Source organism: Alosa sapidissima, chromosome 6 (assembly GCF_018492685.1).
Source record: "Alosa sapidissima isolate fAloSap1 chromosome 6, fAloSap1.pri, whole genome shotgun sequence".
In the NCBI taxonomy this organism is placed as follows: Eukaryota; Metazoa; Chordata; class Actinopteri; order Clupeiformes; family Clupeidae; genus Alosa; species Alosa sapidissima.
Window position 1 is genome coordinate 2,458,130 of NC_055962.1, and position 6,520 is coordinate 2,464,649.

A 6,520-nucleotide genomic window follows, 5' to 3' on the forward strand; every position below is an offset into this window, starting at 1 on the left:
CTATGCCAATCTATGAGTTGACATTCCAAACAAGCAAACAAAGTTATCATGACTTGCAGGGCAACGAGTTTGCAGTTGCAGAATTCGGGGTCAGTGCAGGGGAATACAGTTTGCAGTTGCAGGGCTCGGGGTCAGTACAGGGGAGTACAGCTTGCAGTTGCAGAGCTATGGGTTAGTGCATTGGGAATAGAGGACTGATGCAGTTGCAGATACTCATGGCACGTGATTCAAAGATTTATGAGTGATTCATGAGTTGACATTACAAATTTACAATCTACAATTCTGCTTGTTTGGCAAGACCCATAGCCAGGGTCATGGAGTGCTTTGCAAGGTTTGTGCAGGAGTGTACAGCGCTGGCAGGAGTCAAGCAGGATCGATGCGATCACCCCAAAAAATGCAACCCAATTGAAAAGACCCTGGCTAGGACCCTGTAGGCTATAGATAAGGTGACATTAAAGGTATCTAAGGACCCTGGCATCTATGGCCCCTGGATTATTTGAGCAAGTGGTCGGGTAGACCATTATTTGCCTCAATGAAACCTAAAACGGTCTGTGCCAATACCAATATGCGTTGGTAGATATTCGAGTTGCCCTTGAAACCAATGAGGGTTACAGAAAATTTGCATTTTGCAGATAAAAATCAATATATGTTATAAGGGAAAACTTTACATAGCATGTACGCATGGTTTGAATATAAGGATAGTTACTGAAAAGTGATAAATGGGTGTTACAGGTTTCTTCTTTGCAGTATTACGTTTCTAGAAAACACTGAGCTACCTAGCATTATGGTAGCCGATCTAGAGAATAAATATGAACCGGCAGCAAACACTTTAATACTGGCAGTTTTGCATTCAAGAGCATGAGAAGAAATTTAGAGAATGAGAGCAAGCGTCTAGGCTGGAGTAGGTTAGGCATTGAAATGAAGATCAGTACAAGTGAAGAGCCTGATGAGCCATCTTGAAGCTAAAATTAATTAATAGATGTCAAGAAAAACCATGCTTGGCAGAGTCTATGGCTCAGACAAAATACTCTGCCGGGATTATGCAGGAGTCACTGTGCAGGCAGGAGTCAGCAGGATCTGTGTATGCAGCCCAAGGATGAGGGCAACTAAGGCACCATAAAGATGAAGCAAGAGAGTTTGTAAAGAGCAGAACATGAAGAGCAGAAAGAGAAACTAAATATTCAATAATGTCCATAGATTGACCTGGGTGTGATCTGGAAAAAAAATTGTTGGAATGATGCAGTGACCCCATGAGTGGTGGCACCAATCCAGGGAAAGAGGGGTGAAGGAGAACCAGGGACGGGGTCCCTGGCTGGGAAAGAGATGCGGGCACGAACGCGGTTCGCACCGGCGGGAGAGGATGGGGAAAGGTAGCGACACAGTCGCTACAGGGGGAGGGGGAGGAGGTTGCGCAGCACCCTGGGTCGAAAAGGGAAGAAAAGAGGGGAGGATTGATTAGCTGGAATAGAGAAAGAGACCGCATTAATGAAAGGCAAGGTAGAGGGCTGCACGAAGGGGCACCCATAACTTGCTGGATTGACAAAGCATGTTGCATGGACAGAGGAACGGAGCTCCGCTCTGCGGCGCTGGTGCTCGGTTGATCGGCTATAGCAGGAGGGGAAAGAGAAAAAGGATTGAGTATCTGCTCTACCCTGACTGGGGAGAAGTTCAGGAGAAAATCGGGAAAGTGTTGCCTTGATTTGAAATTGTTTGTGAATGTATGTTTCAATTAGCCAACACCTATCAAGCAATTCAAAATGAGCGAATTACATTTAGCCACAAAGTACAATGGAGACATAGTCTAGTAGTTGTAGGCTGTTGCTTACAACAAGCTTTGATGATACAGGCCTTACACCCCTGGATGGTGCATATATTTACATAGAGTTGTGATAATTGAGTTTGAGTAAACCAGGGATAGCAATATGTGCCAATTTAGCAATAAGTGCAATGGAGAAAGCCAGGAAGCAACTTAAATACTGTAGCTAATGTCAAGAGAAATGGTGCGCAGCAACACATTATTAGAATGGATTCCAAGGAACAGAGCAGAGCTACAGTACACGCTTATGTAGCTGCTTCCAATCCTTGGTCAGCTAGGAGAGTAACAGAGCAGAGCTACACGCTGGTGCAGGGGCTCCAAGGTCAGCTAGGGAAGGGCTTGAATATGCTGGCACTCAGAGGAAGAGGAAGGCGAAAGAGGAAGGAGAAAAAACTCCCAGACACTTTAAAGGAGAAAAATTCCTTTCTTTGTCCTCTTAGCAATGGGCGACAGAGCAGCAGCTCCTGTGTATCAGCTGTCTTACGCCAAAGCCTGAGTTTGGGTGAAACCAATGCTCCCTGAGTGAACTTAGATTCCTGATTGGCTAGCCAAACCTGAGCATCGCCATTGGCTATTCAACAGGAAGTGCCAGAATCGTCTCAAAAGTATTCATATACTTGTAGAAAATACTTGTACAAGCAGAGATTCGTAATGGCAGAATAGCTTCGTAATTGAAAGACAGCATCTGTGGAAGGTTTAGTACCTGTGGAATATATTTGTAAGTGAAGGACATATGAGTAATACTTAAAATCGTTTGTGTTATTTTGTTGTTAAATCACAAATCATTTTTACAGTTACAAATCCTGATACACACACACACAATACATATGAGACACTTCTCATCCCTAAGGTGGTGCAAAAGTCTGTGCACTTGCAGAAAAGATTTGGGTAACACTTTACTTGACAGTATCGACATAATAGTGACATGATACTGTCATGACACATGAACTCTAACCTTAATCCTAACTCTAAACCTAACCCTAACCATACACCTAACCCTAATCCTCCTAAATATGATATGTTATAAAATAATTAATCACAATAGATCCATAATGTCTATGTCATAAAACATCACTTTTGAAATTGTCTCTGGAGAAAATAATATTAGTTGTATTTGTGTTAAATTATTCTAGAGGCTACGAATTCCAGTAATTTCAAATATACACTGGAGAGATGTTAAATTCCTAGTAGGGGATTTTACATAGCTGCCAATCAACAATCAAGCCTATTTACTATCCAAAAACATCACTAAGAAATCAATCTTTGTGGGCAAATAACATCACCAACAGAACAGCCTTCAGGAGCATTTCACTGGGGTTATCAAGCAGGTATGTTCCTTCATGGGTGTTTCATTGAATTAGGCCCATGACACCAAAAGGCTCAACAATGGTTTCTGGCGGACCAGACCCACCCCCCTTGACAGTCATGATGGGTTCTCTGCCAAAAATTCCGTTTCAAAAACGCTCCTCCTGAACTTCCGTTTGTAAATGCCATTTTGCATGCGTAAAGGACAGTGTGTGGGATTTCTTCAACACGACTTACTAATAAAACCCATTGGTCTCCCATGTAAAACCTAAAAAGCATCAACAGTCTATGTGCTCACACAATGTGAATGTTTGATATTGTCGTAACGGCAAAAGGCAGACTCCGACTGACTTAAAACCGCTAAGATTGGCACCTTACACTTAACGATCTAGTTGACGGGAGCGCGCCACGATTCCAGTACAACTCCCATGATTTCTGTCCGACTTTGGAAATTTAGTTGCCGACTGTGAAAACAGACAAAAATCGTACAATGTAAGGCCGCCATTAGAAGGATTTGAAAATTTGAAATAAATTATTTTGATACAAAGGCTACAGAGATGGAAAAATATTTGTTCAGAGGTTACAAGAAGGCAGTCCTCCAAAGTGCTAAGAATAAAGCAAAAAATCTAGAACAGCAGTCCCTTTTAGAAAGTGGGAGTTCTAGACAGTGCTCTGAAAGGGTTTTCTTTTCCACTAAATTTAGTACAGAAGCACACCACTTAAGAACATTATCAGGAAAAACTGGAGTCTACTACAATGCAATGTCTTTTTGAGAAAACATTTTTGGAACCCCCCATATTTAGCTTTAAACATTCACCTACTTTGAATTATAAACTTGTTCACAGCTACTTGCCAGCACCTTCAAGAAACATTTGGCTGTCAGTTAGACCCTGTGGCAGTTTCAAGTGTGGTCAGCGTAATCACTGCTCTAATGTGGTGAAATGCAAAAAGTTTCATGATACACATGGAGACAAATCATATGAAATACAACATTTTATTAACTGTAAAACGATTTTTGTTATTTACAAGTTAAAATGTCCACTCTGTAATGTGTTTTACGTTGGCAGGACTAAACGGCAACTACAGGATAAAAAATAAAAATGACAATTACCCAATGGCTCGTCATTTTAAGGATAAACATAATAGTGACCCTTCAATCCTAGGCAATTGGCATTGATCACATTCCACAAACTGTAAGGGGAGGAAATAGATTAAAGCAACTGAATCAACAAGAGTGTTTTGGGATTTTTAAATTAAAAGCAACCCTTTACCCAGGTCTCAATGAAGATGTAGAATACTGCCATTTCCTAAAGACTTGAAAAAAGCTTATTGTATGTGTGATGTACATGTTTATGTTTGTCTATACCTCATGGACTCTTACTTTGCTGGGTGGATTTGAGGCCCCCTGTTGGCCACCTACAGTATGTTTTATCTGATTGTGGCTACCTTTGTTTGCCATTGGTTAATTGATGATCCAATGTTTCACACCTGTTCACCCACTCATATTGATGTTTCAATATTGATGAGTAACAGGGGTGAGAAAAAACTCCCTAGAATTGGAGATACATAAAGGAAGAAACCTCGAGCAGATCCATGAGTCAAGGGCCTGACCCATCTGCCTAGGGTCAGTTACAGAGCAGTAAGGTCTGTATACATGATAAATGAATAGGATAGTTAGGTGTAGAGAATAGAACATGGTGTTTAAAGCCACCTGAGATATATGTTACATATCCAGTATGATAATGCATTAATCCTATTTAGTGTCAGAAAATTCAAATAGTCCAGTGTAGGGAATGAATTGTCCATGGGGATTAGGAGTTGTCATGGGGCAAGTAGTGGGTCGCTAGGCTGCGCCGGACTTGAAACAGACTTGTCTCAGAGATTGTTCACTTCCTGACAAAGGCTTTTGAGTGTGAAGTGTTTTTTTAATCATGATCTGCCAATAAAATAAAGGCATTTTAACAATTTCACCAGTTGAGTGCCTAGGTATCTTCTAACTTTTGCATTTGATCAAGCCCTCAACCTAAGAGCACCAACTCAATAACAAAGACATATTGTTCCAGGCAGCACTCCAACTCAACAGCTTTTTTTCTTGTCAAAGTTGTTTGGTGTAAGGAGGCCATTACTTGTCAGGTTTCTCGGCAAGAGGACCCAAGCGCAAGACTCTTCCAGAGGGGTATTCCAGAAAGGAGGTTTAACAAACACTGAGATAAAACCTCTGGGTTGTCTGAACCTGTGGCGACTAAACCCGAGCTGTCGGTTCCAAAACACCGGTTACCAGTTAGTTCAATCAACCCTGTGTTAGATAAACTAGAGTTGTGCGCATTCACGGCGAACTTATAAAGGCATCATCTATTGAGAGTCAAAACCATGAGTGAAACCGGCGAAACAAAGAGCACCGTATTTTTCAGAGGCGGAGTAGTCGAGGCTTACGAGGAGGAGAGAACTGTAATAACAAAAAAAGAGCAATAGGCTACTTAAGCGTCTGCGTCCGAGATATGCTCTGCGTCTCCAATAGCCTACTAACCTTACAAAAACTCCCAGTCGGAGAGCGATCATCGATGCACATAATTTCAAGTATTTGGAGAGGCAAAAAGTGTAGCCTATTGAAAAAATATTTTATCCCAAATGCCATCGGCATTCTTAACCAAACTAGTGACAACACGAATACCTGGCTGAGCTGTTATGTAGTCAATATAACTTATTATGACCACCGCGTAGCGAAGCGGCGGTCATATAGGTTTAGTCAGATATTTTTTTTTTTTCTTGAAAGACCAGGGTACACGAAACTTGGTGGGCATGTAACCCCACATGGATAGCATGGAACCATCGCTTTTTTCGTTTTGATCTGTAGCCCCCCCGCTGGACTGGACACCCCGAAAGGAGGGTAGGGCAGACACAGTTTTCTGTGAATATCTCGAGAACCGTAGGGTTTAGGAGGACCATTTTTTTTTTGTATGTTGATCTCAAAGGGCCATGTCAACCCATTCCATAACCACTCATTTCATGTATAGCGCCACCTAGTTAAACACAAAAAAGTAAAAATGAGGTTTTGTAATCGCAGGTATCTGTGACCTAACATAGTCAAAACTGCCCGAAATTGGAAGTGTAGGATCATTATGACACCCTCTGTATGCACGCCAAGTTTCGTGGAATTCCGTTCATGGGGGGCCACACAATAAATTAATTTATGTTACTATACACCAACTGGCCTGTAGGTGGCCGGAGACAGTTTTCTGTGAATATCTCGAGAACCGTAGGGCCTAGGAGGTCCACTTTTTTTATGTATGTTGGTCTTAAGGGGGCATGTCAACCCATCCCATTACCACTTATTTCATGTATAGCGCCACCTAGTTAAAAATTAAAAAGCAAAAAATTAGGTGTTTTCATCACAATATC

At 41.7% G+C, this 6,520-nt stretch overlaps 1 protein-coding gene across 3 annotated transcripts in view; it reads left to right on the plus strand.

Annotated features, from left to right (window-relative positions):
- aig1 (androgen-induced 1 (H. sapiens)) overlaps positions 1–6,520 on the plus strand; it is a 107,895-nt gene that overhangs the window by 57,835 nt on the left and 43,540 nt on the right. The window contains exon 1 of one of the 3 annotated variants that reach the window (XM_042095040.1): positions 4,714–4,765. The exons of the other annotated variants lie outside the window; for them this stretch is intronic. The gene's annotated coding sequence lies outside the window, so the exon portion shown is untranslated. Of the gene's footprint in view, positions 1–4,713; positions 4,766–6,520 lie in introns of those variants that run through there. 3 annotated transcript variants of the gene reach the window in all.